A 12,500-nucleotide genomic window follows, 5' to 3' on the forward strand; every position below is an offset into this window, starting at 1 on the left:
CGATTTGCTTACGACGACACGGACTGACTAAGCTTATGTGCTTCGGAAAGGTTTAATAATTTCTTTTAACAACAGTTCAAATATGTAACTATTAGACTAGAACTTATAAAGCGTAGTCAAAGACTAATGGTCCAAAAAATGTTCAATTAGGATTTTGTCCAGGTCTAACTAATTTTTTCAGACTTTTTGCTGAAGTACAATGATAAATCCTTTGTTTTCACTGCAGATAGTATGACGATAAAAGTAATTATTCCCGTAGAAACACGTGCATTCAAAATTGTCCCATTTCTAAATGAGGCTTAAGACTATTGCTTAGTTAATACTAGGCGCCAACCATCGTCACCGCCAATGGAAAGTGTCTTTCATGATCTAAGCTGTTCCGGGCGAAATTTCTTTAGAAAAATTCTTTCCCACTGTACCACCCAGTTTAGCGACCACCCCAACTTCTACTAAAAACCCCCGACTGCTGCGAATACGCTTTCACCGTCCATTGCGCCAGCACAGACCTCCCCCCGCTGCGTTTGGAGGAGCTGGATGGAACGTTACTACGACGCCGCAACACCACAACGCCCTTGTTCCGCTATGCAATGCGGTACATATTGGTGGTGCATCGCTTTGATGCTCTCGAGTGATTCGCTATGCACCAGATAGAGTGCATCGAACGTTGGTTGATGGTCGCGAGACCACACGAGGAGGAGGAGGAGGGGTTTGGGGTATCCAACGTTCGGTGCGCTGCAATGATTTATGCGCTTTAGATACTCACCCGTCAGGGCCGCGTCAGGGAGTAACGAGTAGCAATCCGCGCATTTTTTCGTGTTTTTTTGCTAGCGGCGCTCCGCGGGCTAGTTAACAATGAAGGCCGTTAGGAAGGTGTTTGAAGGGGGGTGGGGTGGGGGCCAACGGCACGGGCATTCCAGCGCCCGCGAAACAACCTTGTCTCGGTGTGGGCCTCGATGGTTCATAGACTTCATCGCCGTATCATCGCCATTGTTTTTTCTAGTCGGGCTTTCTGGTTGAATATCGATAAGAATTGAATTAGACAGAGCAGACTCCTAGATACATACAAACAGACACATGTGATGTGATCGCTCTATGATGCTCATCTTTTAAAACTTTTATCGTTTGATCTCTTCCAATCATTAGAACCATCTACTGTACATCGAACCTGATGACATCACGCCCAGCTCCAGCAGCTTAAGGAGCAGTGGTACATTCCCGCTACAACCATGAAGCATAACCGTGAAATTGGCCAACCATCAAACCGGTAAGTACCCCGCGGCTCCATCGTCGCTTCCCTATAAAACATATCGACAATGGTTTCTTGGTCAGTTTCCTCCGTTTCCCGAAAAAATGTTTAAACTCGAAAAATACTTATTAAACACTGCCACCGGAAATCCACCAACAACTGCAACACAACAACAAAAAATCTCCCAACATCGCGCAGCATGAATTCGAAAGCGGTGACGAAGTAAAAAAAAAGCGGAACATTTCTATTTCTCCATTTTCCACCCTTGGGCGGCGCGGACGACGCCAAATTATAGTTTAATCGGATCTCGGATCGCTTCGCCCACAGACGCCAGACCTCAGGCGCCAGCAACAACACATTTTGCGTTTGGTAACGCTCCGGAAAAATTCTTCTCCGGGCTGCCTGTTGCTTCTGTTGCACCTACCGCAACGTACCGAACGTTGACCATGCTGGTTTCATGCTCAGAAAACGCAACGCAACGTTATGCTCCCGTTCATTGTGTTGCTGTGTTTGCTGCTTTGCTGTGTTCCCTATCGAGCCGCGAGCCTAACGGTGGTGCGAATCAAAGATAACAGCACCAACAGACCGAACTAGCAGCAACATGTGTTGATCGTAATCTACATAACGAAACTCCTATTGGAGGGCTGCTTGTTGTTGCTGCTGCTGCTGCTGCTGTTGTTGTTGTTATTGTTTATGGCCGAGACCCGACGTTGATTATGACCACCGTTTTACACAACACAACAGTGCGTCAAGACGCATTCTACAGCTTACAATACGGGGGCGATAAGCTTGACATTCTTTAACCTGCACCTGGCCATTGTACGTAACCGACGTAAAACCGAACGGGAATGTTGGGCATGTTTGCAATAGAACACGAGTCACTCTCATGCTTGTGGAGGAGTAGAAAGTGTTACTAATCCTTCAAAATCCGTCTGCTGCTGCTGCTGCTGGCACTACTACTAGACGTGCTACTTAACCCGGACTCCTCTGTTGCGGTTTGATGGTTAAGGAAATCATGTCCGTGCTGCGCTACTACCTAGCGCCGCCATAGTGCACCGTTACAGCAGCAGTAGTGTCGAGTATGTTTCCGATCCACTCGATTGCACATCTAGAGAGGGGTTGGCGTGGCATCGAAGGGCGATATGCAACGCGCGAAAACATAAGCTTATTAGCGAGGGAGAGATGATTTGAAAGTTGGAACAACACCAGGCACCAGGCACCACCACGGTTGCATTTACAATTCCGGCGCAAATCCTAACGCGCTCCGCTTTCACCGCTGCATGTCTTTGCATCTAGGGGGTGTCGGAAAGGGGGGGTGGCAGCTAATTGGACTGCACCATTCCTACGAAGCGCGTTGCATTTGGGGGACTGTTGCAATGCAGCTGGAAAGTCATCACGAAAGATAAACGTTTTTTCCATGAAAAGCTAATAAAAGTGAGAAAACAATTCGCCCAACGGAATGCACTTCAATGCACTTTGGTGCACTTCTAAGCAAACTGCTTGTTCCATTTGAGGTAGAGAAGAGCGATGATCGCACTAGCATCATGTCTGCTCATTATACTGTTATCGATGGAATATCTTCAATTTTCTAGTGTTTGGCCTCCTTGCGTTCTGTTTTCTAATTTTCTAGCAGTTTAGTATCCTTCAAATGAACACATATGCATCCTTCTTAATCTTGATAAGTATTTCATGCGGGCTGCGATTAGCTATCGAGTAAAAAAATAACTTATCGCTCCAAATGTTTTAAAATATGTATAATTGAAGAGCACCACAAGTACACCATTACAGTAATGCTTAACGAAAGGCAATACCGTTGAATCCAACCTCGAATGCCTGACCAGCACATACCCAGCACGCCATTGGCGACCATGACTTTTACTAGTCCTCTAGCAGCGCTCTAATTTGGCGTACGCTTCATCCACTATTATATCATCAGCGTCATCAGCGTCATTCTAGACGGAACGCGCCAATTCCCGGATTCCCCATTTGCGGGGGAAGTGACATTGCATCGCGATAATGTGAGGCTGATGCAGTTTCTGCTGGAGAAGGGATGCTCTCGACTTCCCTCGTGGGGGACGAGGGCACAGATAGTGCATTGTCTACTGTCTGCTGTGATGGATATAGCGACAGAAAGAGAGAGAGAGAAAGGATGGTCGCTAATACGCGTAACCACTTGCTGCTGCTGCTGCAACCGCCAACGATCGGTTGCTCGCGACATCAAAATGATTAAAATAAAAGAGGGAAAAGAAGAACCCCGTGGTGAGAGCGACAGAAACAGAGAGACAAAGAGAGAGAGAGAGAAGGAGCGTCGCTGTAATGTACTGTTACGTTTCTAACAGTCCGGCAGAAAACGTTAGAAACGAACCGCTCGCTGGCGCAACGCTGTGTATGTTAATCGCTCCGGTACGAACGAGAGTTCTGCCTCCCGAAAGCACCGTTCTAGGTGTGGAATGGAAGCCACAAATCGCTGATACACGCGGACACTATCTCAAAGACTATTTGCTGCGACGATTCGGAAGACAAAACACAACACACCCTCCTCTCTCCTCTCGGGACTTGCTGGTTATCGCAACGGACTGTTACGATTAGATGATGCGATCGATCGGCATGTCACGCGCCTTGATCGTCACTCGGCGGTGTGCTCCCGTTCTATCCCGGGTGTGCACTTGTCTCTGGTCTTGCTACCACGAAAGCAACCTAAAGGGGAAGGGAGTGGAATGGTGGAAAGGGGGGGGATCGTAAACCGGAACAGCAGCATCGTAACGGAATCCCAAGCGCAGAGACGACAGACAATCGCGCCGCGAGTCTGAGTCCGTGGGGCCTCGGACTGATCGGAATTGGAATGGAAACGAAGACGAAGAATGGGGCCGCACACCACCCACCCAGACACCCACCCACCCAGCCAGCTACCGCATCCTCATGGTTACTGTTAGACGAAAAAAAAGAGCGGGACTTAAAGGGGAGTGGAAAAGCCCCCGGAAAATGGAGGAGAAGGGGTTGCAAAAGAAAATCGAGCGAGAGAGAGTGAGAACAAGAGAGAGAGAGAGAGCGTCGATAGGGGATCGTGAAAAGTTTGAATTTTGAGAAAAAAATTTCCCTCCAACGAGAAGGGGGGAGAGAGAGGTGGAGCTGTACTACCACACATGGGGTGATAATAGTACACACCCTCTCTCGCGTTCTCTCTCTCTCTCTCTCTCTCTCTTTCTCTGTCTATTTTTTTGCTCTTCAAACGAGAGAGAGAGAGAGCGTAAATCCGTTGCACAAGCTGCCACCGTCTGGTTGCATACTCGAACTACTAAACAAGGGAAGGAGGGTGGTGCTAATGGAGGAAGGTGTGTATGTGTGTGTGTGTTGCTGAGTGCTGTTGATGAATGTGGGAGTAATCGAACGGGAAAAACGTACGGGACACCGTAAAGTGGGGGAAGAAGGGATGGGGTGAATAACAGAATTTTCCGAAAGACCGCGAGAACGATCCGCGATGACGGACTGACTGTCTCGCACTGACGCAGACTGGTCCGTAAGGAAGAAAAGGAGGAGAAGGAGGAGAAGGAGTAGGAGGAGAAGGGTTGGATATTTTTAGTAAAATTACACGCGAAAGAGAGCAAGAGAGCGAGAGAGAGCAAGAGCTTGATGACGATCGTGCACATTGCGACAATAACAAACCAACACACACACTCTACTCGGTCGTCTTCCTCTGTCCGTTCGTTCGCACGGTGGTTGAGTCTTGGAGTCCTTTTTTTCCCTTTTTTTTTTTGACATTCCAATCCACTCCAATCCGATCACCGAGTGGCAGAGAGGGTGGTGTGCGATCGATCCTTTTTGGCATGATGATGGAGCGCGTGCTGGCGTGCGTTCGTGCGCATGACTTTCACGCCGTCGTGCTGGTCATCCACACGATGATGATGATGATGATGATCGATCCACACGCGCGTTGACCACCGTTCCGTTCCGTCCGCACGAACGAGCGAACGAACGAACGAAACCCCCGGGGTACGACGAGAGCGCCCGAGATTCCGAGAGGGTTTTGTGCTGCATGCGAGAGCGCGCGCGCTCAACCGAACGCCCGATGATGACGATGATGATGATGGCGACAACGGCAGTGCTGGTGGTGGTGGTTGCTGCCCTACTGCTGCTGCTGCTGGTGCTGCTGGTGCTGCTGGTGGTCGCCGCTGCTCGCTAGTACGCATGTATGCGCGCACTTGAAAGCTATTTACCCGTTAGTGCGCGGCCGGGCCGGGTTAGTGCTTTTCCATCTGGCCACCCGATAAGGTGTGTATCTGAGCCTTCCACGGCGCAACAACGACGACCACAGCGACGACGACGAGTAAAGTGGAGTCCGCTCTCACGTCGAAACCCTCCCGGGGAGGGGCCCAGCTGTTGTGTGCGCGCGTCTCACTCGAGTCAGTCGCTGACGATCGCTGCTACCAGTAGCAGCAACAGCAGCAGCAGCAGAAGCACCATCCCTTCATCCAACCACGATCGAGAAGAGAACACATACAGCCATCGTCATCCGGACATCCCTGACCTGAGGCACCGGACAACCACGAAACGGCCTGGATGGAGGCCTGGATGGAGTGTCTGCACAATCCGTCGGGAGCCATCGGATTGCGCCACACCTGACGTCCTCCCGAGGTCCGGACAAGCGTCGCCGTCACCGTCGTCGTGTGACACACTTTTGCGAGCTTGTGATTGCTGCGCCCTTTTCCGCAGATCGATGCGCACTCGGCACTCGGAACGATCGATCGCTGAGCCGCCGTTACTACTGATTGCTGTGTGACACTAAGTTTTGCTGCTGCTGCTGCCGCCGCTGTGTATTGTTTGTGTGTTTGTGCGCGTGCGTTTTGTGTTCAGCTCTCTCGGTCTCCCTCTCTCACTTTGTCTCTCTCCTCCGTCTCTGCCGGACGGGGATACTACTGCGTGACTCATCGAGTGATGATATCGAGTGCTAGAGGAAGGACTAGAGGGGGTTGCAGGGGTAATAGCAGGGATGCAGCTGAGGTTGGTTGTTGTAGTGCCTGGCCCCTCCAACGCTCCTGATCCACTGGTTCCCCCAATGCGCCCCCTTCTCGGCTCGTTTTTACGGTGGTGTTCCGATCCTACCTGCTGGTTCCGGAATGTGACACGCGAGTTTTGACAGATCGTCAGACCAACATCAGCATCAGCATCGGCAGTTTCGTCATCATCACCATCATCATCGTTATCGTCGCCACGTTCTTTGGATTTTTGGGAATCGTTTGACCCGCTTGTTTGTTACTCAGTCAGTCAGTCCCGGTTATGATAATGTGATTGCGCTCTCTCTCTCTCTCTCTCTCTCTCTCTCTCTGTTTTTCTGTTCTCTCCTTCTCCCTCGTGAACAACTTTCTCTCTGTTGCGTGACGAGGCGAGACGATGACAGTTAGTCACTATTATGAGGCGGGGTGCTTTTGGGAACATAAAGCACCGCCACCCCGGGTCCCGGGTGGTCAACCGGTTGTAGCGCGCCACAAGCGAGTCATCGCAAGACGCTTATCGTTTCGTCCACGTGGCTGCAAGCGATGGGAAAGGGTTGTGGTGCGGGGCTGTCCGATAACAGGAAGTACCAGTTCCAATTAATCGTTCCGATTAGGCGGGATTGTTCTAAACGGATTCTTATGCGTGACGTACCAACGGTACACCCCACCTCCCTTCACACACACACACACGCACACGTGTGTGTGTGTGCCAGAGGGAAAACTAGGTCGGTGAAAAGTGTTGAATGTCTCTGTGTGTTTGTGTGTCTGTTTTGAGCATCTTCAGCTCGGTAGCTAGCTAGCTAGACCTGTGGCCACATGTTCCCCGACGATATTTTCACCGTTTCGGACTGATGGTCACTACTCATCATCTTCACACACACGGAGACAGAGACACACACAGCCCAGGGCTGGCACATCATCATCCAGCACACACGCCGCGCCAACTACGACGAACGGTGTTTCGTGGAGACGGATTTAGAGCAGCCGGATAGAAGAGAAGGAAGGAAGAGAGGGGTGAGGAGGTGAGGGAACGTAGTAATCCGACGTGTTACGTATGCTTCCAACAACAACAACGACGGCGACGACGACGACCACGACGTCTCGACGATGTTTGCCAACGGTGCCGAGCATAGCTTCATGAACCGTCCCGCTACTGTCACCTTCTCGCACCCGCTCCCCTTTTCCCCCTCCTTTCCGGCCCGTGACACGCACTCTGCGCGCGTGGAGGTGGAATGTTGCCAGCAGAGAGAGAGAAAAAGAGAGACACACTTTCCTATTACACCTTCTGTGTCTGCCTGTGTGTTTGTGCATCTCCGTACGTGTGTCTGTGTGTGTAGATGTGGTGTGCGACGCGCTAGCTAGGTAGTGTCACACTATATTGACCGACACGGATTCGCACAGAACGCAGCAGCAATAGCAGCAGGTTCTCGACGACTTTCGAAAAACCGGGGCGATAGTGTAGTTAGCGCAATCGGTCTAATTGGAATGACGAAATGCGTTCCCCGCCCGTCCGTCCGTCCGTCCGTGCACGCCCGGTCGTCCGGTATCGGTACGATTCGGCACACACACACACGCACGCACAGCAATAGTGGGGACACTGATGCGGCATTCCGCGAATGTTTGCACAGTACAAAACCGTCCTTCCTTCGGACCTTTCTAGGCCATCTTTAGTAGGCTACGGGATGCGATGCGGTTGACGTAACTGACAGCTCGCTGAACTGTCATAGTAACCGAGCCCTTCGGAGCCCTCCCCCTCCAAGAAGTAGTAGCCACCAGATCAGCTGATGGTGGTGGTGGTGCGCGCTACGAAGGTCACCAGAATTGGTGGCATTCTCCTGTCTCCCTAACCTTCAATACTGTTTTTTTTTTTATTACACCCCACCAAATGGAGTATGTGTGTCCAAGGACGACACACACACATACACCACTCACTGCACTGTACTGCACTGCACAGGGCCTTCTACGCTGCACTCTCTGTCGACACAAATCAGCACGCCGTCGACATACGTTGTAACCTTGTGCAAGACATGGCCTCCCTCGATGTGCATTTCTCTAGGCCCCCCTCCCGGTCCAAAAAAGGGCTGCAGCACCACGGGGCCGCAACACTGCACCACCAGCAACAGCAACAGCAGCAGCTGCTGCTGTTGTAGCTCGGATTGGATTGTTTTCAAAATGTGTGCCACCGTTGTAGGTGGGAACCGTGCATGTGTGTATGTGTGTGTATGTGTAGGCCTGTCTACTAGGTATATATGAGGGCAGGCGTGTATGTGTGTGTGTGTGTGTGTGTGTGTGTGTATGTACTGCACAAAAAAGCCGATGGTGTCATGGCGGCATGGCGGACCGCCGATTGACGGTTTCCTGTACGAGCTGCAAGCGGCACCAGCGCCCATATATCGATTGTTAGATACACCTCCCTTCCAACACACACCCACCCACACACCCACTTGCACACACGACATTCAAGTGCATCACAACCTCCCCGAAGGGGGTGGGTTCCGGTTTAAGTACTGAACTTGAGGTGCCTTTCGAATGCTGCGCCGCTCAAAGTGTCAAAGCGCAAAGGCCCTGAAGGCGGACCGAAGGATCGGTTCAACCCTGGCCCAAAGTCGTCCGACCGGAAGCGCGCCCACAACCGGGAACAAGAAACCCTCCCTAGACCTGTTCCGTGTGTGTGTGTGTGTGTGTTCCGAAGTGGACATTGTACATGTACGGCAAGGACCACAGACCACAGAGGATCCGTCGTTGTCGGCCATTTGGGGCCGGTTGGAATGTCATCGGAATGAAATTAGCCTGCAACATATTAGGAAGGCCCCCAAATGGGGGTGAGGGGGGCACATTATAAAACGTTCTTGACCATGTTTCTGGCACCGAAACGTTGCGCCTCTTCTTCTTCTACGCCATCTTGGCCTCGCCGTGGCCAACACATTTGGGACACATTTTGTTTGTCCTTTAACTCAGCACCTCCACTAGCTAGCTAGCTAGCTCAGGAAAGGGTGCCAGAAGCGAAGAAGCCGAGTTGACATTTAGCGCGATCCGCCTCCGATGCTGTGGTTCTGCTGTCGTCGTCGTAGTAGTCGCCGTCGTCGTCTTTGGCTTCGATTTCGTCTTCAAACACTTGGCATATATCATCGTGCGAGTGTGCCAGTTATGCAAAAGGGTTTTTTGGCTCCTGTTCAAGCTGCTGCTGCTACGGCTGCTGTCCCCAGCTCTGATTCCGATGTCAACCCAACTAAGGCGACTAGAATTGAGCAAGGACAGACGGAACGGAAGATGGTTCGGTTTTTGAAGGCGAGTATTGTTGGATTACGAATTTTTTGGCTGCGAACTTTGAGCATCATCAGGCAAAGCGGTTAGCGGAACAGCAGCACAGGGGGGGGGGGGAAAGGGTAATTGCGTAGTGATTCCTAGGAAATGGCCACCACTCAAGATAGCCTAACCCAGTGACCGCGGTGATCCACGATATCGACCCTGCAGCAGCACGAGGTGGTGACCAAAGGTCGTCGCGATATGCTATACGCACGGTTAATGTGAAAGTCGCCCCGCTGGTGCCTCACTAACCACACACACACGCGCGCACACACACACACACACAGCCTCGTGAAGATAAGATAAGGGCCTACGGTCCGTCGCCTTGGCCAAGGCAAAACTTTCGTCAACTGGCCGACGATGGCTATACACCCGGCACCCGGATCTGGTTTGATCTGGTGGCCTGCCTGCCAGCCCAAGCTGTCTTGTCACCGCGAAGCGCGCACGCCCTAGGTTATCGCGCGCACTGGCTCTGCTCTCGTCGGGCCGGTCTTATCAGCATGTGTAACAATGGAACACCGCTCTGTCTCTCTCTCTCACACACACGCTCCGTCTGCCATGTTAGCGGTGTTATAGCTACACAGTTATATCCATCAGACCATCCAGGCACTAGGGGGTAGTGTGGTGTTGGGTACCGTACCCGAGCGGGGGGCATAAACCGCTGATCGAACTCCAACACGGGCCTCAAGCTGTTATGTACCGTTCGCTGTCGGTTGGCCGGATCGGAGCCGTTGGCCGTGGCCAATCTCCAACCAGTGGCTGATGCCGTCCAGATTAGCGGCCGGACGCGCACGGCCGGCGATGTGTAACGTAAGCCACTGTTGCTGCTGCTGGTGGTTCAATCAATCGAACACCTTCAATCGAACCTCCTTCATCTTCTCCGCTTTTTCGAAGCGCCTTCGAAGCGTTGCGGAGGAGGTGTTCGTGCTCTCGTCCACGTCCATTAGCGGTACCGCACCACGGACACCACGGCAAGGGCGGAAGTTTAATAACTAGTGAACAGTGAGCTAACTGTAAGCATCAGCTTAACATCAGCATGTACGGCATCAGCTGCTGCTGCTGCTGTGGCAGAACCGGTGCTGTGGCCGGTAGTTTGACTATAGCAGGAGTTGAGCTGCCTAATTATCATATTACGATGTGCAGAACCACACCACCACCACCACCAGAAGCACGCACGTGGGTAGCATGGGCTGGTTCACATGCGCGTGCCAGATACAGTCCCACTTCCCCCTCTCGATAACGCGTTACGTCGAAAAAAAACGCCGTTCTTTGGGTTCACCTCACTCCCCCCAAAGGTGCTCTAATGACCCAATCCAGACAGTTATCGTGATGCCTCTGATAACGGGCACCTACTTCTGCTTCTTCTTCCTCCTCTTCTCGAGATAGAGAAGAACTCGATCCATACCCCGCACTTTGTAACTAAGCTGCAAGGTGTGTCTTCAACACGTATAGACGAGTACACGAGGCGCTCCACGAGTACGAGTGGAGTGACAGATGGCGTTGCGCAGGTGTCAGTCAACGGAAATAACTCATTTCCTGGTGATGACGGTCTTGACCCCGTGGGGTTCTTCTTCTACTTGAAGTGGGCAGGTTGCAGGCAACAAAATGCAGCGATGCACTTGACTGTATCTTGCCATCCATTTGTCGTCCGGTTTGTTGCATACCACACGAGACACCCTGACCCTGACACGACACGACACAGCCTCCACACCGATAAGATGGAGTCGTCGTCGTCGTTGTCGTCGTCGTCATCGTCATGTGCAGCTAATGTGCACATGAGGCGGGTGTAGGTGCTCGGTGAGGTACATTACAAATGCACCAGCACGCACTATCGTACCTAGCGCTAGTTGAGAGGTAGTGCTGGTAGTAGTAGCAGTAGTAGTAGTAGTAGTAGTGGCCACGATATGCGGGAAACTATTACTGCGCACATATCTCTCTCGCTCTCTCTCTCTTTGTTGCAATCCACTCAATGGTGTGGACAATAGGAGAAATCAAGCTGATGCCATGGTGTAAGTCGGTCGTAGTGTCGTCGTCGTGGCTGTTAGATAGTTTGTTCGCTTGCAACTCGCTCGTTGCATAATGCACCCCCTACTGCTGCTGCTGCTGCTGCTACTGCTGCTAGGTTGATTGCAAGGGCAACCGTAACAAAGGAGACTCTCCCCTAGTTCCACCTCCTTCTCCCCTTCCTCCCCTTTCAGCTAGTGGTGCAGCGCGAGCGCAGTGCGATAAGTCCGCGGCGCGACTAGTGAGCGTCTTGTTGGCGCACGGCTACCCAGGGTGTAGGGAGGTGATTGTGCTGGGAGTTGGTTGGCTGGTTGGTTGGCCCACCATATCCACCCACTCACACCCACCCAGCACCTCGTACTTGGCAGGCGGAATCGTTTGAGAGAAGTAGAAAAAATGTTGGAAAAGTTGCAGTATCGCAACTCGATGGTGGTGGTGGTGGTGCATCACCTTGGCTAGTAGTCCACTCACACACCGCAAGCGAACGTCGTCGTCACCACCGTTCGTCGATGCAATTCGGATTGCGCCGGGCTATTTTTACGACCCGATTTTTCCCGTACCTCAATTGTGTGCTGCTGCTGTTGCAGCTGCTGCTGCGGCTGCTGCTGCGGCTGCTTCTGGGTTGCAAGTTTTGAAATGCATCCACCACCAGCAGCAACAGCAACAGCAGTAGCAGAGGGAACAAGTGGCTTCAGCCAACGGTCCGGGACCGAGTACCGCAAATGGCCACGTGGTTCTAGTAGCCACACACCTTGATTTATTTTTTCACAAAGAGAGAGAGGGTTCCAAAAGCGGGGGTTTGGGTTTGAATCTGACTTGACGAATGGAATGAGGGAAAAGGTTGCTAGTTTCACTCCCAACGCGGACTCGACTCGACGCGATCACGATGATGATTACGACTGTAACAAAAAAAAAGTAAAAGCGATCACAATGATGATGATGATGCTGATGAT

General features: G+C 51.8%; 1 long non-coding RNA gene across 1 annotated transcript in view; it reads left to right on the forward strand.

Moving 5' to 3' along the window:
• LOC125951239 (uncharacterized) overlaps nt 1-3,389 on the forward strand; it is a 6,808-nt gene extending 3,419 nt beyond the window's left edge. Inside the window, exon 4 of the long non-coding RNA XR_007468772.1 lies at nt 1,144-3,389. This is a non-coding gene — a long non-coding RNA (uncharacterized LOC125951239). The remainder of the gene's footprint in view (nt 1-1,143) is intronic.
• The last annotated feature ends 9,111 nt before the right edge of the window (nt 3,390-12,500 follow it).

Source organism: Anopheles darlingi, chromosome 2, assembly GCF_943734745.1.
Source record: "Anopheles darlingi chromosome 2, idAnoDarlMG_H_01, whole genome shotgun sequence".
Lineage (NCBI taxonomy): Eukaryota > Metazoa > Arthropoda > Insecta > Diptera > Culicidae > Anopheles > Anopheles darlingi.